This window comes from Choloepus didactylus, chromosome 2 (assembly GCF_015220235.1).
Source record: "Choloepus didactylus isolate mChoDid1 chromosome 2, mChoDid1.pri, whole genome shotgun sequence".
Classification (NCBI taxonomy): domain Eukaryota; kingdom Metazoa; phylum Chordata; class Mammalia; order Pilosa; family Megalonychidae; genus Choloepus; species Choloepus didactylus.
The window spans coordinates 27,498,889-27,521,937 of NC_051308.1; the positions used below are offsets into that span (position 1 = coordinate 27,498,889).

The 23,049-nt window shown below is 38.0% G+C and overlaps 1 pseudogene; it reads left to right on the forward strand.

The window, feature by feature from the left end:
• The first annotated feature begins 18,151 nt into the window (after positions 1-18,151).
• LOC119511211 overlaps positions 18,152-23,049 on the forward strand; it is a 161,004-nt pseudogene continuing 156,106 nt past the window's right edge.

The window sequence follows — 23,049 nt, forward strand, 5'->3', positions numbered from 1 at the left end:
GATCTGGACTTCTCCAGCACAGCATTTGACATTTGCAAAGCTCTTATGAATTCTTCAAAACCTGGTTCAGTCATTATTCTGTGTGAAGCTTTTCATGATCTGCAAGAGGAGTGAATCCTACTCTTTCCTTACGGTATATACTTTTAATATCCAGATGAAAACTTAAACAACAGGCCCAGAATTCCTGAAAGCCTGGGTGTCAGCTGATGCCAAAATCACAGAGAATGTAGTAGAACAATGTGGTGGCTTTGAGCTATGTACCCCAGAAGGACATGTTCTCAAATTTAATCCACTACTATGGGTGTGAGCCCTTGTAAATAAGATCTTTTGATGAGATTACTTCAGTTAGGTTGTGGTCTAGCTAAATCAAGATGGGTCTTAATCCTATTACAGAAGGCCTTATAGGGAAGGTCACACAGAGAGAGAAAAGCCACAGGGAGCAACCAGAAGCTGGAAGTCAACAGATCAGAGAAGCCAGGAGAGGCTGCCATGTGCATTTCCATGTGACAGAAAAGCCAAGGACCCAGGATCGCTGGCAGCCAGCACTAGAATGCTACAGTCTTCTGGAAGAAAGCATTGCCTTGATGATATCTTGATTTTGGACTTCTCTTAAGCCTCAAAACCATGAGTCAATAAATTCCCATTGTTTAAGCCAACCCATTGCATGGTATTTGCTTTGGCAACTAGGAAATTAAAACAGACTCCTTGTTGTTTAACTGAGAGGATAATTTGTTTGAGGCTTTGTAAAGGGAGGACTTTAGGAGTTGTTAAGGTTAATTTCATGTGTTAACTTGGCTAGGTTATGGTGTCCAGTTGTTTGCTCAAGCAAGCACTGGCCCAATTATTACAGTGAAGGTATTTCTTAGATAGATCTGCATCTATAGTCAGTTGATTGCATCTACAACTGGTTGTATCTACAATCAACAGAGGAGACTGCCCTCAGCAATGAGGGAAGTCTCCTCATCCAAACAGCTGGAGAACTTAAAAGCCAGAGATAAAGATTTTAGAAGTCAGAAAGAAGAATTCATGTCTCTACTTCAGCCAGCCATCTTCCCCTGGGGAGTTCAACTCTATTTCTTCAGAGTTTCCAACTTGTTGCCTGCTCTATGGAATTAGGACTTGCCAATCCTCTCTGTCATATGAGCCAATTCTATAATAAATCTCATAATATTTACATATATATGCACATATATATATGTATGTGTGTGCGTATACATATGTATATCCTATTGGTTCTTTTTCTCTGGAGAACTGTGACCAACAAAGGGGTCTACAGTCTGAAAGTGGAGAAGGAAGAGTGGTTAAGCTAATATTCCCCAGATCTACAATGACTGGAAAGCACAGCTACCACACAGACTCATAAACTAGATTATTGCAGGATTGTAATTATTTGTTTATATTTCCTACTAACATGTAACAGCTCTATAGGCAGAGACTTTGCCTTGTTCACACTTTTACCTTGTCACCTAATAGAAAGCTGGAGCAGAGAAGATGCATAGTGAATTCAATACTTCTGCTGTTGATCAAAACACTTTCTCGTAGAAAAGGCAAAAGGAGACAGGGCTGAAATATTTAAACCTAATTCTCTTAAGAGTGCTTCTGCATAATCAAAGGCTGTAATTGTTTTCCTCTGAGGCCCCAGCTCCTGCAGGGAAGCTTTCTTTCATGCTTGCTTTTTAAATTTCAAGCTAAAATGAACAGTTTCCAGATTCAAGGGTATGTTATGAAGAAGCAAGTAGGGAAAGCTGAGGATGTGTAAGTCTTAATACACACTAGGAGGGCGTGCATTTGCGTGCGTCACTCAGCAGGAGTAGAAGACCTCACAGCCTGGGCATTCATCTTGGCATTCAGCAGGGGAACCAGTACTGGTCCCTGCCTCCCAACAGACAAGGCAAAAAGCTGTTTATTCCCTAAGCAGATTTATGGAGCAAAAATGGAGCCTAGTAGGGGAGTGGAAGTGGGGTGGCCCAAAATGTGAGGGGGGAAGGTTGTTGGCACCCAGGGGAGAACTTAGGTAAATATTTAAAGTTGGTGAAACCATAAGCATCGCTTTGTGCCCACTGTGTTCCTTTCTCCACACACTCCCCCACCTCACACCACCAAAATCCATCCTGTTGTCAGTCACTTTCCTCTCAGAACTTAAGCTTAAGCCTTTCCTCTCTAGGGGTCACTTGCATTTGAAATCTTCTAGTTGTGAATTACAACTTTGACTTCTTCATAAAGAGATTTACGGTATCAGGGAGAAGTTAAGAGAGATACTTATGATGCTACCTTCCCCCAGCCAGGGTAGGCAATGGTTCATTCTACTATCTCTGATACAAGATGGTCTTCACATGGAAACGTCATCCTTTCTCATTTCTATTCCAATATGCCCTTCAAGGCATATAAAAATGCTTTCTCAGATTACAGTTAATTAAAACAATACATGCAAAGTCAAATATTCTTTGAACGATCTGTTTACACTTCAGTTATGAGTTACTTGCCAAATTCTGTAAGGAAAATGTTTCGTTCATTCACTGATTCAGTAAATGTTTACTGAGGACATTAACTACATGCCAGGTACTGACTAGATACTGACTACAAACTAATACTTTACTTACCATCACTCAGAGATGTTAGCAGTACGTTACTTTTGAGCAGACTAAAAGTTTAATGAGGATCAACTACTCAAGTGTGATCTGGTTCAATCTTAAACTGTTATGTTTCCTTATTCAGTCATTTGAACATTTAATAAGTTCCCACCATGTGCCAGACACACAAAAATTGGTTAATAGCCCAGACTATCTTACTTTAGAATCCACTATAGGATCTCTAGGTTTAAGTCTGACTTCACAACTTACTAGCTGTTATTTAAACATTCTATTTCCTCACCTTTCAATCAGGCATAATAATAGTATTTATTTCACAAGGCTGTGTTACGTATTTAATGCGATAATCCAAGTAGAATGCTTAGCACATGATAAATTCTCAATAAACATTAGCTATTTAGCTGAATATAGTGACTGATGTCTGTAGTTATTTGGCAAAACAATCTGGGAGTTTAATTTATATATCAGGTCTAGAGAGATATTTCAAGAAGAACAATTTGCCAGTCGAAGCCCATGTACCTAGAGAAACAGAAGGTGCACTCCAGAAGATGTGGTGAACTTCACTCCACCAGGTGTAATTAATCCTCAGGAAAACTAAGCAAGCAGTAGCAGTAGCATTGCACCCAGGAGAATGATCATCACCTCCTCCACCACCGCTATCACCATCACCTCCATCACCACCATCACCTCCATCACCACCACTTCTACTATCACCAATCAACACCTTCACCACCATCACCACCACTTTCACTATCACTACCGCTATCATCAGCATCACCGCTACTATTACCACTTTGAATTCCACTGTCACCAACTTCCACCATCAGCACCACCACCACCAGCAGCACCAATTTCACTTCCACTGTCTCCAACTAATATGCTCACCACCTCTACCACCACCGCCTGCACCATCCCTAGCATTGCAATTATCGCAACGAAGCATCCCAATGTTTCTCAAAGAATGACCCATCACCACCTGATTCAGAATCCTCTGGGCCTCTTATTAAAATCATGGCCTATTGTGTCTTACCACAGACTTACTGAAACAGAATCCATGGGCATGCTTTAGAAATTTGCATTTTAAACAAACTCCCAGGTCATTTGCAGGGAGTTAATACAGGAGAATCACTGTATTTGAGGATGACTCCATTGATCCCAGGTACCTCATCCATAAACTGAGATTCCATAAATTTCTACTGAAGCCTCTACTTGACTAGGGCCTGTGGTGTGTTAAAAATTAGGGCAAAATTAAATGTCTGAATAAAAGCTAAATTGTGTCCAGATCAAGGGTTCAGGCAGTCCAGGAAGCTGTAGCTGGACTCTAGCCCTCAGATCCCTTACTTGTGTAAGGAAATGTCTAAGTCACATGGTTGCTCATGGCAGAACCATGACTAGAAGCCACATCTTACGACTTGGTCTGGTATGGTTGGTTTTCCATGAAGCAGGTCAAGGGAAAGGGGAGGCAGAAGAAAACAGCAGCAAAAGCAAATGGATTTGAGGCCAACTGTGACTCAGCCCATGGACAAGATTGAGAGGGTAACACTATGGAGGTAATGATGTGTAACCAGGCACCAGCCCTGGGTGGGAAAATATGAGAGAGGAGAAATTTGTCTTTGGACACTTTGATTTCCTTCTCCATTTTCTGCTTTCCCTTTTACCCTTCTCCCCAGTCTCTCATCCTGTCTTAGTTTGCCTGAGCTGCCAACACAAATACCACACAACAGAAATTTATTGGCTCATGGTTTTGAAGGCTAGAAGGCTTGCTCCCTCTCGGGTCAGTAGCATTCTGGGGCTGGCTTGCCACAGTCCTCAAGGTTCCTTGGCTTTAATCTCTTTCCTCCTTGAAACAGCAATGTCCTCTCCTTTCTCCTTCTGTGACTTCCAGTAATCCAGTAATCCAGACTAAGACCCACTCTCATTCATTGGGCCACACCTTAACTAAAAATAACATCAAGAGGTCCTGTGTACAAGGGGTTCACACCCACAGGGACACAGATAAAGATTAAGGTGTCTTTTCTCTGCCACCTCTCAAACCTCGTATGCACCACTCTTCCCTGGGCTCTGCACTGCAGCCACACTGGACTCCTTCTCGTATTCCTGGAACTCATCAGGAACACCTCCCCTCTCAGGGCCTTTCCACTACAGCTGCCTGTCTCTCATTTCCTTTCACTTTTTGTTCAAATGCCACCTTATTAAAGAGCTCTTCCCGAATAGCTCTGTGTAAAAATAGTAATGCCCCATCCGCATTACATATGCATATAAATATGTTAATCTGTTCCTCTCTCCTCATTTCAGCAGAATGTAAATTTTTGAGAGCAGGGAGTTAATGTTTGTTTTACTCAAACAGTGCCTGATATATACCTAGTAGGCACTCAATAGATAATATTTAAATAAATGAATCTCCCAAGAATAAACTAATGAATTTCCATTCTGTTGGAATGCTAAGTTCTATCAACATAGGAAATGGTTAATACCTTACCCCTTTCAAGGTAATAAATTTGCATTTGACAAGGACTTTCAGGAGAAAATGCTTTGGTCCAAAGAAATTATTCTAATGGTAGATATTGCAATATTCGTATCAGCCATGTGAAGTTGATATTTTGAAGCATACTCTCAGCCACCTTAAAATTACCCAACAATCACTATTCATCACTGTAAACCCAGCACCTTGCCCAGGGTCTGGCACACGGTAGTTGTTGAGTAAAGTGCATGTTTTGCCTACACAGAAGGCCTACCTTATGAGTAATAATCCAATCATCATTTCCATGAGCCTTTCTAATTGATTACTGCTACCCATTTTGCTTATAAAACTGTAATCTCCCAGTTGGCCTGAGAGCTGAGCACAAATTCAGGTATTTCTTTTATTTTTGCTGAGGACTTGGTGATCTGTTATTGTGGTTTCTCTCTGTGTAACTTGCAGACAACAAAAAGATAGTCTCACAAAGAACAGAGACTTTCTTTAGAGAGCAAACAATTGCCTAAGTTCACAGGCAATTAAGACGTTTGGGATCAAATTGTATGCTTTGTACCAGGCTTACATAGTAAACCATCTTTCCCTAGGGGGAAAGAAAACAGTTGTGCCAAGCAATTGTACCGTAACTCATCTTGCAGCTCAAGGATTCCGTTTTTAATCAGTGCTAAATTTATCAGATCTTGCCTGAATGTGCAATAGAACAGCTGCCAAGCAAACTGTGAAGGAACAGAATGTGTCAACGTTCAGCTGAAACCAGCGAGGAAATCCTTCCTAATCAAAACCAGCCGTCACCGACTGTCAAAACTAGCACACCCTGAGCGACTGCCTTTGACAAATGCAGTACCCTGCACCCAAAGCTTCTGCAAAACACCCCGAACACATGTCCATGCAATTTTTCACTTACAGCAAAGAATTTCCTTTCTCTGGATGAAAATATCAACATGGAGACTCCATTTTGTGTATGCATCTAAAGTCATTTCAATAGTTAACTGATTATTGCCTATAAGTTTTAGCCATTAGAAAGTCTTGTTTTCAAGCTCTTGTTCATTTTATCACTTACTTCATTTAATTAATATAACAACTTTTGATTTAACAGTATTTTTATTCTACCCAAGACTGGCTTTTTTTCCCCCAGATTTAGCTAAAATGCCTTTGTACTTAACTTCTCAGTGAGGACTTCTCTGGTGATCTTATTTAAAATTTTCAGCTCCTTAATATTCCCTATTCTCCTTTCCCATTTATTGTCCTTCAAGTGCACTTATTACAATCTAATACACTATTTTTACCTACTTATTTTATTTAGTATCTATATCCTACCCATCCTCTCTCCCCCAACTAAAGTGTGAATTTCACAAGGGCAGGGATAATTTGTTTTGTTTACTCAGAGCATGCCTGTCTGTGCTGGTTTGACTCTATTATGTCCCCACAAAAGTCATGTTCTTTAATGTGATCTTGTGGGGTCAGACTTACTAGTCTTTTGTTTAAGGTGGAACCTTTGATTGAATATTTCCATGGAGATGTGACTCACCCAACTGTAGGTAAGACCTTTGATTGGGTTGTTTCTATGAAGGTGTGGACTCTGCCCATTCAGGGTGGGTCTTGATTTGTTCACTGGAGTACTTAAGAGAGCTGAAGAGCTCACACAGATGCTGATGCTTCGAGACGCCTGGAGATGCAGACACAAAGACGTTTGGAGATGCTAAGCTAAGAGATGAAGCCTAGAGTTTTCCCAGGAAAAGCTGAGAGGACCCCCAGATGCTTAGAAAGAAATACCCTGGGAGAACAAGCAAAGATGCACAGGAACTGACAGAGAGAAGCCAGATGAGATGGAAGCCCAAGCAAGGATGCACAGAGGCTGAGAGAGAGAAGCTGAGAGACACATTTTGGAGAAAACCATTTTGAAACACAACCCAGGAGGAAAGGACCAGCAGATGCCAGCCACGTGCTTTCCCAGCAAAACATCCCAGAGATGTTCCAGACGTCATCTGCCTTCCTTCAGCAAAGGTATACTCTTGTTGATGTCTTAGTTTTGGACACTTTATGGCCTTGGAACTTCAAATTTGTACCCAAATAAATCCCCTTCATAAAAGCCAATTCATTTCTGGTATTTTGCATTAACAGCAGCTTCAGCAAACTTATAGACAATACTCAATAAATATTGTGAAATGAATGAATGAATAAATGAACAGTGGTTAAGAATGTTGGCTCCAGAACCAGATCATTTAAATCCAAGTTCTTCCACTTGAGGAGGAGGTTTAAACTTTTTAACTCTCAGTTTTCTCCTCTGCAGAATGGGAATGATGTTGACAATGATGGTTATGATGGTGATGATGGTGATGATGATGATGATGATGATGACGTTGATGATGAATCTCATAGTATTATGAGTAGCAAAGATTTGCATTCCAAAAGTTAGCAATGTTCTCTACACAGAGAATGCCCCTAGTAGGGGTTGTTGCTATTCATTATTTTTGTGCTCTACTGTCCCAAAGGGAATTTGCCTGAAAGCCCTGGAAGCTCCCAAGCCCTACTCACAAACTCCTTTAACCAAAGAAGAAACTCTGATTTCTAAATTTTTTATTTAGTTTTAATTTGTTTACAATTCCAGGTAAGATTCCATTTGGAAAAAAAAAAAATGTGTTCTCTGCTTTGAAAAAGTTTATGGTCTCTTGTCATCAATAATTAGAAGAGAAAGAGTCCTTTCAGTAAACATTCCACTTCCACTCTTCTAGGATTGGAAGAGTATGGCTTTGCATCTGTCTAATGCGTGCTGTTGTCCATTTCAGTCTTGGGAACAGACAGGCATTTGAAAAGTAGACTATATAGAAAAGGAAGGAGTGAGAAAGGAGTCAGGTGATGTTTACTGCCAAGTAAAATTCTGAGAATTTAACAGGTACTCACTCAGGGAACAGTAGTTCTCATCTCTTTTCTTGTGGCTGCATAGTGAGCTGGCAAATCCACATCCCAGTTTCATTGTGAGGATTACCTGTCATTTTGGATCATTCATAGCATAGCTCTCATGCATAGTACAACCTAAAACAGCTTTGTGATTTCTTGAAAAGATGTCAGGAACTTAAGCCTGATCCTCAATTTTTCACTTCCTTTTTCTGTATTAACTGCCCAAACCAACAGGGTTCCCACAGAAGCTGGTGCTCATCTGCCATCCCCATAGCCAAAGGCAGATCAGGCATCATCCCTGGAACACTGCACACCTGCTAGCATCCTAAATAAGTGCTTCACCAAGAAGACAAAGTTATGAGTGTAAATATGTTTGCTGTAAAAATCCCTTTCTTAGCCATGCTCCCATGTTGAACTCTCTTCCTGCTTTGCTTCCTCACTGCCATATTTTGAGGTTCCAGTGAAAAACCTCTCTTGGCAAACAGAGAGAACAAGGAGGGAGGAATCAGCATGGGGCCAGAACACTGAGCCTGGAAGCAGGATGTAGAGAGACTGACCCGAGAATAAAGCAACACTCAGTTTTGGGAAACAAGTTATGTAGCTGATTGACAAACAATGTGACTTGTCAAGTAATTAAGGACCCCTTCCCATCACTGGGCCTAACAGGATTGACTCAGCCAAAGGGGGGCACTGAGAGAGTCTGCAAATGAGAGTAATGAGGAAAAGAACGGGGGAAGAAGGGAGGAAGGAGGGCCATGAGATTTCCTGCACAAAGTACAATCAGAAGCAACACCGCAGAATGTGAATCCCGAAACTTGAATCATGGACTTTACCTTTACTAGACTTGAATGTCGGAGCCCCAAACCTGGCCTAACTCTAAGGTTGACTTCATCGCCAGAGCTCTCTTTGAACACCGCTCGGCCCATCCATACCCACTGATCCCTATCATGAGTGCCACCAATAAGATCTCCACACTAGGTCTTATAATAGTGCTTCCTTGAGCTGAGCTCCTGGTAAAGCTCCTGGTTGGGACCCCTGATGCCAGCTTTCCTGCCTTCCTCTAGCCTCATCCTGCCTTTTTCCCTTCCTCCCTGCCTCCCTCCTGTCCTTCAACATGCATTTATTGAGACCAGGAGACCAGAATCTGTGCTAGGCACTAGAGATACAACCATGAATAAGGTTCCATCCACATGTTCCAGAAATTTTTGTCTAGTGCAATGTTTTTAAAAACCTTTTATAGCTCAAGTCACAGTAAGAAACATATTTTACATTATGAATCAATGCCACACACATGCAAATATACTGACATGTATTTATGTATGTGTAAAAGCAAAATGATTACAATTTCACGAAACAGTATTTATAAAAGAGCCATAAAATGAATTCTAATATTTGCTATTCTATTCTGTTCATTTTTAATGCCTGTGACAATCCACTTGATTTTATGACCTGCAGCCTGTAAAACCCTGGATAAGTGGAAGAAGCAGACAATAAAATGGACAACTGTAATGCAATTTGGGTGGTGTCACTATAAGGTCATATCAAGGGAACAACTGGAGCATAAAGAAGAAGCACCTGGCCCTGCCTGAGGGTGGATGACAGTAATATGCTTACAGCATCTAACTATGGGGGTTGTGCTTTGAACCATATGCTTACTGCCTCTCAAAGGCTCCAGAAAGGTGACAGCAGGTGTGACTTCTGCATTGTGGGATGACAACAGTTGGACCTTCAAAGAGGAGAGGGGTGGGGAGGATCAAGGAGAAGAGCTCCAGGCTGAAGTGGCAACATGTGGAATGCTAAGAAACCAGAAAGCTGGTCATGTTTGAGAATGCAGACAGTTGGATAGAAGTAGGACACAGAGTGCAGGGGAGGGATACTTCGATTTCTTCCTTTTCAATTTGGATGCCTATTTCTTTCTCTTGCTCAAATGCTCTGGCTAGAACATTCAGTGCAATGTTGAACAATAGTGGTTACAGTGGGAATCCTTGTTTTGTTTCTGATGTTAAGAGGAAAGCTTTGTCTTTCACCTTTAAGTATATTTTTGTGGGTTTTTCATAAGTGCCCTTTATCATGTTGATAAAGTTCCTTTCTATTCCTAGTTGTCTGAGTGTTTTTATCATGAAAGAGGTTGTTTTATCAAATGTCTTTTGTGCATCATTGAGATGACCATGTGTGTTTTTTTCCTTTCATTCTCTTAATGTGGAATATTATACTGGTTGATTTTCTTAGGCTGAACCATCCTGCATTCCTGGATTCTACTTGGTCACTGTTTTAGTTTTCTAGCTGTTGAAAGCAATATCATGAAATGGTTTGGCTTAAGCAAAGGGAATCTACTGCCTTACAGTTAGAGTACAGGAAAGTATCCAAATCAAGGCATTATCAAGGCAGTGCTTTCTTCCTGGAGACTGGCTGCCTGCAATCGTTGGCTCCTCTGCCACATGGCAAGGCACATATTGGCATCTGCTGGTCTCTGCCATCTCTTCTAAGTTTCACTGATTTTACCTTCTTGCTTCCATGGCTTTTTCTCTTTCTCCTTCTCTCCCTCTCTCCCTCTCTTCCACTCCCCTTCTCTCCCTCTCCCTCTCATTCTGACTATAAATGACTCCAGTAATAAGATTAAGACCCATCCTGAATGAGTTGGGCCACACCTTAACTGAAGTAGTCTCATCAATAGGTTCTACTTACAATAGGTTTACATCCACAGGAATGGATTAGATTTAAGAACATGTTTTTGTGTGGTACATATAGCTTCAAACAACCACAGTCATGGAGTATAATTCTTTTAATAAACTGTTGGATCTGGTTTGGCAATAAAGGATATTGGTCTGTAATTCTCTTTTCTTTTGCTATTTTTATCTGGTTTTGATATCAAGGTAATGCTGGCTTCATAGAATTAGGTAGGAAGTAGTCCCTCTTCTACTTTTGGGAAGACTTTTTCTTTGTTGGGAGGTTTTTGATTACTGATTCAATCTCTTGTTATAGGTCTGTTGAAATTTTCTATTTCTTCTTGCATCTGATTAGATAATTTTTATGTTTCTAGGAATTTGTTCATTTAGTGTAGGTTATCTAATTTGCTGACATATAATCATTCATAGTACCCTCTTATAATCCTTTTTATTTCTTTAAGGTAGTAGTAATGTCCCCACTTTCAATTCTGATTTTAGTTATTTATGTCCTTTCTTTTTCTCTGTCAGTCTGGTTAAAGTTTATATTTTATTTTATTGTCTTTTCAAAAAACCAACTTTTGGTTTCTTTCATTCTACTGTTTTTCTTTTCTCTATTTCATTTATCTGCTCTAACCTTTACTATGTTCTTTCTTCTAATAACTTTAGGTTTAGTTTGCTCTTCTTGTTCTAGTTTCTTTAGGTATAAAGTTAGGTTATTGATTTGTGATCTTTCTTCTTTTTTAATTTAGGCATATAGAATTACAAATTTCCCTCTGAATACTGCCTTCAATGCATCCCATAATTTTCAATATGCTGTGTTTTTCTTTCATTCATTTCAAGACATTTCTTAATTTCCCTTGTGATTTTGTTGCTGACTAACTGGTTGTTTAATAGTGTGTTGTTTGATTTCTACATCTTTGTAAATTTTCCAGTTTTCCTTCTATAATTGATTTCTAGCTTTATTCTATTGCAGTCCAGTAAGATACTCTTCATGATTTCAATATTTTTTTTAACCTATTGAGATTTGATTTGTGGCCTAACATTTCTAACATTTTCTATCCTGGAAAATGTGGCATATGTACTTGAGAAGTATATGTATTCTGCTTTTGTTGGGTAGAGTGTTCTACATAGAATCATTAGGCCTAATTGGTTAATAGTATTGTTCAAGTCCTCTATTTCCTTATTTATCTTCTGCTTAGATGTTCTATCAATTATTGAAAATGGTATATTGAAGTCTCCAACCATTACTGTAGAACTATCTATTTCTCCCTTCAGATCTGTCAATTTGTGTTTCATATATTTTGGGGGCTTGTTGTGAGGTTCATGTATGTTTATAAACAGCATGTTTCTTCCTAGATTGAACTCTTGGTAAATATATAATATCCTTCTTTGTCTCTTGTAATCTTTTTTGACTTGCAGTCTATTTTTTGTCTGACAAGTAGGATTGACTCTAAGAAATCTACAGTAAGACACATTAAAGCAAAATTGTCAAAATCTAAAGACAGGACTTTTGAAAGCTGCAAGAGAGAAGCAACTTGTCACATACAAGGGACCCCCAGTAAGATTAACAGTGGATTTCTCAGCAGAAACCATGGAGGCCAGAAGACAGTGGGGTAGCATATTTAAAGTCCTTAAATATAAAAGCTGTCAATCAAGAATTCTATATCTGTCAAAATTATCTTTCAAAATGAAGGAGAAATAAAAACATTTAAGTTAAAACAGACAAAATTTGAAAGAGTTCATTACCTAAAGACCTTCCCTACAAGAAATGCTAAAGAGAGTCCTTCAGGCTGAAAATAAAAGAACATTAGACAGTAACTGGAAGTCATAAAAAGAAATAAAGAACATTAGGAAAGGTAACTAAATTGATAAACATAAAATCCTATATTGTTGTACTTTTGTATTGTAATTGCTTTCACCCCATATGACTTATAGACAATGTGTAAAGCAACATTACAAGTCTATAGTAACATCGTGCTATGTATAAAGATGTACTCTGAGACAGTAATAATAAAAGGGAATCTGTGGAGATACATGGGAGCAGAGAGTTTGTTTTCTACTGAAACTAGGTGGGTACTTGTCAAGCCAGGTTATTATTAGTTTAAGATAGTCATTGTAACAACAAAGGTAAACACTAAAAAAAAAAAAATTGTAATAGAGAAAAGGAAAGAAAAATGCAGTCAAAATGGTCGACTACAAAAAAACAAATAACTACCAAAAAAAAAAAAAAAAAAGGCCATAGTGGAATAATTGAGGAACAAAAACATACAGAAAACAAATAATTAAATGACAGAAGTAAATTCTTTTTTCTCAGTTATTACCTTAAATTTCAATGGATCAAACTCCTCTATTAAAAGGCAGAGATCAGTGAATTGGATGAAAAAGCAGGATCCATCTATATGCTGTCTATAAGAGACTCATTTTAGGTAGAAAGACATAAAGAAGTTGAAAGTAAAAGGGTGGCACAAGATATTCCATGCAAACATTAATCAAAAGAGAGCTGGAGGGGCTATATTATTTCAATAGAGTGTTATTACTAGGGGGTAGAAAACAGAATCAAAAGACTTAGTTGGAACAATGATTTGGCAAGTTTCTGTTTCCTATTCTCCAATATTCTATTCTAACTTTTAGGATCCTGGAATAGAATGAGTTTCAGACTAGACACCCTCTTGAAGTCCACTTGAGAAACGTGAGGGCAGAGGGAAAGTGACTGTGCCAAGGTCACCCAGCTAAGTAATGGTAAGGAGAGAATTACATAGCAGGACATTTTTGTATTTAAATGTACTTTATAAAATTTGTGATATTCAACATGGTAGTCACTAAGCCTTGTGACAATTTTGATTTAAATTTAAAGTTAGTAAATTAAATTTAAAGTTAGAAAGTTTTAGTAATTCAGTTCTTCAGCTATATTGGCCATATTTCAAGAGTTCGATTTTCACGTGTATCAGGTGGTTATTGTAGTAGACATTTCCATCATCATAGAAAGTTCTATTGGACATTGCTTCCTTGGACAGTCTCTTTCAATCATCCATCAATAAATCCTTTATCATATTTCACTACTTATATATTCTGAGACAAATCTATAAGTAGAGATCCATCTTGGAGAACAGCCTGGCCTCTGCTTCACTCCAGATTGTTACCAGTGATTTCTGGCAATCTTATGTTTGAACCCGGGAGTGGGCTCTCCCAAGTCTCATTCACTCTCTCTCATTCTCTCATCCTCTATTGTTTCCTCTCTCTATCTTTCTCCCTGTCTCTGTCTCTCTGTCTCTGTCTATCTCTCCCACACACACACACACACACACACACACACACACACACACACACACACACAAATTAACAAATAACATACACATGCAGAATCTTTTCTTTTAGATTGAAAGCTGTTTTCTTAAAAAAAAAGTTACAACCCAGGCCATAATTAGTGTGAGTAGGATTTGGGCTGCTCTTCCCTTTACCAACAATTTGTAAAGATAAAATCAGGTTAAAGTGAAAATTCAAGGCCGCCTCAATCAACTGAAACTTCAGAGAATCAGTATTAAGAACAATACTCATTAGAAAGACATGTTATGGGGGTGGGGGGCGGAATATCATCAGAGAGTAGCAAGAAGCCAAAGTGAGCAGAATGCTGTTTCCAATTACACTTTACATGACTGTATTTGCCAGCGTTTCCCTAATGCTTACTCAATGACTGCTTCACTTAGGTGAGCAGGGAAGGCTCGTGAGCTTTTAAAGGGCCTCTTCAAAACAGACTTCACCCTTCAAACTCATGGGACCCTACACGTGCAGGTCCCTCACTTTGCATCCTCATCCACACCTGGAGATACTTAAAGTTTGTTATTGGATTCCAGCTATCGTCCACATTTTATAGATGAGGAAATTATGGAAAAGAAATGATTTGTTAAAAATTGCATGTTAGTTCCAGAGTAATCTGGGCAGAGAATAAAAAGGTATTTACAAAGCCCCCTTTAGGGACTTGGAAAAATTGTGGAAATATTAAACTTCCCCACCTGGGAAATTCCTAATATTCTTGCAAGCATTGAGGACTACCAATTTAGAAGGCCAAGCCCTCAGTCTTGGGGCTTGCACTTAATAAGCTTATTACTGCAAAGGAGAGGCTAAACCTACTTATAATTGTGCCTAAGAGTCATCTCCAGAGAACCTCTTTCATTGTTCAGATGTGTCTCTCTCTCTCTCTAAGTCAACACTGCAGGTAAATTCGCTGCTGCCCTCCCCACTGCATGGAACATGACTCCCAGGGGTGTAAATCTCCCTGGTAACGTGGGATATGACTCCCGGGGATGAGCCTGCACCCGGCATCATGGGATTGAGAAAGCCTTCCTGGACAAAAAGGGGGAAGAGAAATGAAACAAAGTTTCAGTGGCTGAGAGATTTCAAATGGAGTAGAGCAATCATTCTGGAGGTTATTCTTATGCATTATATAGATATCTCTTTTTAGTTTTTAGTGTATTAGAATAGCTAGAAGGAAATACTTGAAACTGTTGAACTGCAACCCAGTATCCTTGATTCTTGAAGATGACTGTACAACTACATAGCTTATACAGTGTGACTGTGTGATTGTGAAAACCTTGTGGCTCACACTCCCTTTATCCAATGCATGGACAGATGAGTAGAAAAATGGGGGACAAATTGTAAATGAATAATGGCGGGTGAGAGGAGTATGAGATGTTTAGGGTGTTCTTTCATACTTTTATTTTTATTTTTATTCATATTTTCATTTTTATTTCTTGGAGTAATGAAAATGTTCAAAAAATTAATTGTGGTAATGAATGCACAACTATATGATGATACTGTGAACAACTGATTGTACACTTCGGATTATTGTATGGTATGTGACTATAACTCAATAAAATTGCATTAAAAATTACAATGAGTCAAGTGCCACTTGAAAAATACACATGTAATCAAAATTAACACATATTTCTGCCATGCAATGAAAAAAATTGTACCTATGAAAGGCCTCTTAACCATGTTTTAGAGAAGCATTGGTTAATTTACCATGTAAATGGGGATTAAGGTCATTCCTACCTTGGTAACCATGTAGCAGAATTGAGAGAAAGAATTTCATATTCAGACAGATCTGGTACAAATCCAAGCTTGTCCATTTCTAAGCTGGGGAATCTTGGGCAAAATAAATTTTAGTAAAATGTGCACATGTGTATGTGTGTGTGTATAAAATAACCTATGGGGCAAATTTATAATAAAGCATGTCCAGAAAGTAAGTAATATAGTTTAGTTGTTTTCCCCACTTTCCAAAACCTTCATCCATCCATTAGCATCTCCAATGAGTGATCAAATATGAAAACATGTCTATTCTGTATTAAAAGCTACACAAGTTGGCGACCATCTTCTCTGCCTACAGAGATGGCACTTATCCTGCAGAATAGCTTCTTAGACACATTGAAAAAGATGTTTTGACCCCTAAAATAATGAGTAAAGGCCACAGAGAGATGTTCGGAACAAGTTCAAAATTTTGCCAAATGTTGCAAGGACTTTGGAATTCATATAGTGGCAAAATGGAGGAAAGAAAATTCTGCACTGAAAGAATGTCTGTTTGCTATAATGATCTAGCCTTTTACAAAGGGGGCAAAATGGAATACCTGAAGGAAACAGAAGAAATCAGAAAAAAAAAACAAAAACCCAGAACTGCAACCAAGAAAAGTCTACAGAAGCTTCCCACAAATATGTACACAAATATATCAACGACACTCAGGAACGCCAATATTATTCACAGAAACCACGATCTCCTGAAATAATGGAATCAAGATAAGGAAGTATCTTTGCTTTTTCTTAAATTATGGAAATGTCAATTTTATCTGAAATAAAGAACTTTAAAAAAAAAAAAAAAGCTACACAAATGCATTCCTAATATACCAGGAGCAGTGCTACTCCAAGTGATAAATTAAAAAGTCCACTGATCTTTATATTGTTCCTTCTACATGAATATTACATGCATTCATCAGATTTATGTTGCAGATATCACTGATTTATTCCACAGCCCTGCTCTTATTTTAATAATTAGAAGCATCAGTGGTGTTAGGCTGAAAGAGAATGAAATGTTTACAATCTTAAAGTAGTAACTACAGTTTAAACTACATATGCAAGAGGATCTTCTGTGTATCTTTCAAGTAAGTAACGAGATGAAATTGAATTCTGCTTCTGGACATTTTATGGCCTCCAGCTGCAGAACTTTGATTATGCTCTTGTGTTCCTCCAGAGAGAGAGGAGAGAGAGATGCTGGTGAAAATGCAATGGTAAGGGGACTTTGCCTCCATAGAGAATTTGATGTGCATGAAATCCTTTAGAGGCATACTCATAACTTCTTTTCTCCTGGAAAACGGTATCTTGGCAATGTAACAAGGTTACATAAATTGCAAGCCCATGGGTCTGGGTACTTTATGATCCTCTGCAGAAGAGGAGAACCCATCTTTGCCAGCCTTAATAGTCAGGCCAGTTTGCTGCTGCTCCTAAAATAAAAAGTAAAATAAAATGAAATCTTCCAGTTCTAAGGGGCAAGATGGGGGAACAAACATCTTGGTTTTTTTTTTCCCAATATTTAAAGTGACAGTCACCACATCACCCATTATCACTGTGGCTTGCATTATTTTCCAGTTTCTTATTAAGATCTCCTTATTCTGCTCATGTTTCTATTTATTGTGTGGGCTTTGATTTCCAAAGCATATAGGGTTTTCTTTCATTTCTGAGATACGATAATGGTTTTAGCTTTTTTCCTTTGCAGTTACTGTTTGAAGTAAATGAATAAAATCTATGCATTATTTATTTTGGAGTAGGATAGCAAGCCAAAGAACACGCTGATGCCTGTGGCTTCAGTCTTCTCCTGTCAAGGGATGGAAATGAGGGAGGGAACCAAAAGCTCCCTCCAGTCCTCTCTGCCCCTAGCATCAGTAGTAACCTCAGCAAGGCTTTCATCCAAGTTTTCCAGGGACTACAACTTTCTGGACTTTCTATGAATATGGAAAATTAAAGCAACAAAAGGAAAAAGCATTTAGTTACTTCTAGGTAGTTTTTTTTTTTTCTTTTTTTTCTTTTTCAGAATTTTGAGCTCACTGCTAACATCTGCATGAAAATAGATTAAATATTTCCCAGTCATTAAAATATTCAGGAAGACTAGCATGCTGTAAAGGAACAGCATTGTAATTCAACAATCCCTAGGCTCTTATCTGCCCACTTGTTTATAAGCACTGCAGAGACACAAATATAAAGCAACTTCCATTTTACTATGGCCTGAGGTTTCCCTTGATTCCCCACAAGTTGAGTCCCCGCACTGAAGGTAGAAAATCAATCACTTCGGTTTTGGTGGTGTTGACTTTCCGTGTCTAAAGATAAAGTGCACATCACGCTGCAGAAATAATGCAGACAGAGGGTCAGAGAAGAGACAGGGCTTCTGATGGCAGTAAGAGCCACACCAAGTGGATGGATGCCTTGTTCACCAAGGACCTTGTGATCCGCTCAAACAAGTTTCTTTGGAACTTCAACATATGAAAATGGATGATGGTGGAGCTGCTCCAGTGGAGAGGGTGGTGGAGGAGCTGGGAAGCAAGCAGACCCCTGCTGGTTCTACCTGCAACTTGGGCAAAAATGCATCTTTCAGGTGCTCCATGAGCCATCAGTCAACGCAGTAATCAGTAACTTTAGTGGCTGAGATTTTCAACCATTCTTTCTTTTAATTTTTCTTTTAAGCATCAGAACTCTCTTTCTAATCAATTATATGTAGCTTAATTTGCAGAGCTTGCTGACACTGCTGGGGTAGTTCATCCTATCTCTGGTTTGCTTTTCTAGACCCAGTCTTCTACCCGGTGTTCAGTTTTCTTCCCCAACTACTTTTCCCTGAAGAATCCCAGGATGAGTAAGAGGCATCATGGCGTATGAGTTAACCGACATAATGAGGACATTTCTGAACTGTATTTCCCATTGACAACACCGAGGAAGACATGGTAGGTCTAGAAACCTGCTGCTCCCACAGCCCAAAGGAGAAAAGCATGGCCTATTCCAAGCAGGCCATGGGCACTGGAAAGCATTTTGTGATAGCAGTGTAGTAGTAAAAGAGGAGTTGGAATTCATACAGTTATGTTGCTCCTTGACTGGAGTTGCCAGTTTTAGCATTTAAAAAAAAGACATGTATGGGGACACATTTACACTAAAAAATAATTTTTTGTTTATCTGAAATTCAAATTTAACTGGGAATCCTATAGTTTATCTGGCAACCCTATCCCAACTCCTCCTTTTCTCTGCTACACTATTATCTAATTCATAAATGGAGGTTCTACAAAATATCATTTTGACAAGAGTTTTGATGCTTTAAAAAAACAAGAAGGAAATAGTTGAAAATCACCACTACATTGTAGCAAATAAATTTTGTCTCTGTACATAAAGGATGAGAACAGGGTGTTAACATGTAGTAACTTCATGGTGAGAAATTGTTTAGTTTATTTTTATATCATTTGACATACTCCACAGAAGCTACATGTAGCAGATTGAATTACTGGCTCCAATTCTTCACCCTTTCCTGTAGCCACAACTTTTGCTTGTGATTTTGCAGTTCCTCCCACTAGAGGCAGAACATATTTCCCTGCTCCTTGACTGGGCTCTGCCATATGTCTGCTTTGGCCAACGGGATTTTAGCAGCTAATCTTGCATGATATGCTTGCCCTTTTGTAGTCTGCAGTTATCATGAGAACAGCATACCTTGGGGGTTTGCCCACTTGTCCCAGAAAAATGAGATACTTGGAGCAGATCTAAACTGAACCCATGTCCTAGAGCCAAGCTCAAGTTGAACCCAACCAAGATGAATCACATATTCATGAGCTATAAATAACTGGTTTTTGTTGTATGCCCTGAATATTTGGGGGTGGTTTGTTATGCAGAATTACTGTGGCAAAAACTGACTGATACACTCCACTGCAGTACTCTCAGGGTATTTCTCAGGGTATTATCAAGGACAGTTCCTTCAAGAGCTCCAATTCACACTACTATACATGACACAGACTTTTCCATTTAGGTAATCAATTTTTGAGCAAAAAGTTTAAAGGCAATGAATTCCCAGAATTTCCCAAGATTTACAGAGAAGCCACTCACTAAATGAAAATTATATCCAAATTGCCAATATCATAATCTGCTCAATTTAAAAACCAAATGTTCCTTCCAAGATTTTTAAAAAAACATTTCAAAGATGGGAATGAAGACCAGTCACAATGAAGAAATTATAAAACTAAACAGCTGTGTGGACATCTAATTTATTAGAGTAAATATCTAGCTGGGCAGAAGTTGGTGATTATTATTCCTCCTTCAATGTATTTTACATTCTAGATGCATGTTTTATTATACTTGGTATATGTAGGATAAATGCAGTATGTAGGGAAATTTAAAGAATGATTTTTTATTTTAGTCAGCAGTTTTTTCTAGAAATGCTTGCCACCCAATCTTCTCCATCTGTCCCCCTCCTGGAAAAATATATCAAAACTCCACTTCAATCTCTATGCTGTTTGCCTCCTACCACAAAACCTTTCAATGTGATAAAGCCAAATAATTGTACTAATATTCCTAAACACTATTAGGAGGATTGGAAATCTTTAAAAATCACACCATAAACTGCTTTATGCAATTTGCCTACATTCTGAAATCAAAATGAATTCTTAAATGAAGCCCTTGTACTAGAGATTGAGTAAGGAATTACAATCAAGTAGCCACTGTAACAAGGCAACTCAATTTTTTAAACATGAACTGTAAAAATTACTCACTGAGAGAGAACATCAAGTTTCATTAACCAAATACACAATGTGGTTCCAAAAATACAATGTGGTTTTCAAGAGCTATTGCACAGGAGCTAAAAATCTTGCTTAAACATGATAACACTCAGTCTTAGTACAGTGTCAAGTAAGGGATGGCAGATTATTGAATAAAAATCAAAAATATTCTCTCAGGCACAAGGCAGAGAGCCTTAAATGGATCTGATATCAGCTTAGCCTAAAATGACTTATTGCAAGTTAGATGTTTATCTTCATAATTCATATGAATTTTGCATTCTATCTCATAATATATACATGTTGTGTAACATAAAAATAATTTACCAATTGCCATCAGGTAAAACAAATAAGTTTTTTCAAGGTTCATTGGTTAATAAAGAAAGATACTGTTCCTGGGAGAAGACCCCTTTCCGAGAAGGGTCTTTCCAAAAGAAAACACAACTGACCCATAAGAGTTTTTTCGAGAAAATGGAATACACTCTACAGGGTTGCTGATAAGCAACACCTGGTGATAAAACTAGTTTGGGTCCAGTAGAGATGGCTTATCAGAATTGTAAAGCATACTATACTAATTAATGCATATCTTCTCCCTACTTTGTGAGACCCCCCCACCAAGTAAAATGGAAACTTAATGTGAGCCAATCAGAACATTTGCTCACTTACTTCTGTGTTCACTCCATATAAGCTTCCTCTTTTCATTCCCTTGGTGGACCTGCCTTCTACTTTCTGAATGAGATGCTGCCCAGCTCATGAGTTGCCCGATAAAGCTGTGAGAATCTAAATTGCATAACGTTTTTCTTTTATCATTAGTGTATTCATAAAGTTGAACTACCATCACCACTATTGAATTCCAGAATATTTTCATCACCCCTAAAAGAAATAAGCAGTCACTCACCATCCCCTTCTCCCAGCCCTTGGCAATCACTAATCTACTTTCTGTTTCTATGGATTTGCCTATTCTTACCATTTCATATAAATGCAGTTATGTAATACACGCCCTTTTGTGTCTGGCTTCTTTCACTCAGAATAATGTTTTCAAGAGTCATCCATGTCATAGCATTATCAACACTTCATTCATTTTTATGGCTGAATAATATTCCATTTTATGGTTATACTCTACCCGGTTTATCAATTCACCAATTCATGGACATTTGGGTCATTTCTTTTTGGGGCTCTTATGAATAATGCTACTATAAACATTTGTGTATAAGTTTTTGTGTGTTCATATGTTTTCAGTTCTCTATGGCATATACTTAGGAGTAGAAATACTGTAACACATGGAATTAAGGAATTGCCAAACTGTTTCCCACCGTGTATGCACCATTTTAAATTCCCACCAGCAATGCCTGAGGTTACAATTTATCCACATCCTTGCAAAAACTTGTTTTTGTCTGTCTTTTTTATTATAGCCATTCTAATGGATGTGGTTTTGACTTGAATTTCCATAATGACTAATGTTGTCAAGCATCTTTTTATGTGCTAACTGGACATCTGTATATCTTCTATGAAGAAATGTCTATTCAAATCCATTGCCCATTTTAAAAACTGGATTATCTTGTCTTTTTGTTGTTGAGTTCTTTATATATTCTATATACTAGATCCTTATCAGATACATGATTTGCAGATATTTTTCTTATTCTGTGAGCTATTTTTTCACTTTCTTGAAGGTGTCCTTTGAAGCATAAAAGTTTTTAAATTTGATGAAGTCCAATTTATCTGTTTTTTGTTGTTGTTTGTGCTTTTAGCCTCATATCTAGGAAACCACTGCCACACATTTTCTTCTAAGAGTTATGTAGCTTTAGCACTTAAATTTAGATATTTGATCCCTTTTGAATTAATTTTTATATATGGTATAAGGTAGAGGTCCAACTTACATATGGAGATCCAGTTGTCCCAGCACCATTTCTTAAAAATACTATCCTTTCCCCATTTAATTTGCTTGGTAGCCTTGATGAAACCTAATTCACCATAAATATTTGGATTTATATCTGGACTCAATTATATTCTATTGATGTGCATGTCAATCTTACACCAGTACCACACAATCTACATTACTATAGCTTTGTAAGAAGTTTTGAAATAATGAAGTCTGAATCTTCCAATGTTGCTCTTTTTCAAAATTGTTTGGCTTTTCTGGGCACTTTGCATTTCTGCATGACTTTTAGGATAAGCTTGACAAGTTCTGCAAAAACAAATAAAAGGCAGCTGGGATTTTGATACAGATTGTGTTGAATCTGCATAACAGTTTGGGGACTATCACCATCTTAACAATATTAAGTCTTCCAGTCCTTTAACATGGGATGTCTTACCATTTGTTTAAATCTTCTTTAATTTCTTTCAGTGATGTTTTGTAGTTTTCCATGTACAAATTTTTCACTTGTTTTGTTAAGCTTAATCCTAAATTTAAAACTTTTTGATGTGATTTCACATGGAATTATTTTTTAAATTTCATATTCAGAGTGTTCATTTCTAAAACATAGAAATATAGTTGATTTTTGTATATTGATCCTGAAACCTTGCTGAACATGTTTATTAGCTCTAGTAGTTTTTTCTTATAGATTCCTTAGTATTTTCTATATGCAAAATCATGTTAACTGCAAAAAGACTTTTTGTGATGGATTGAATTATGTACCATCATT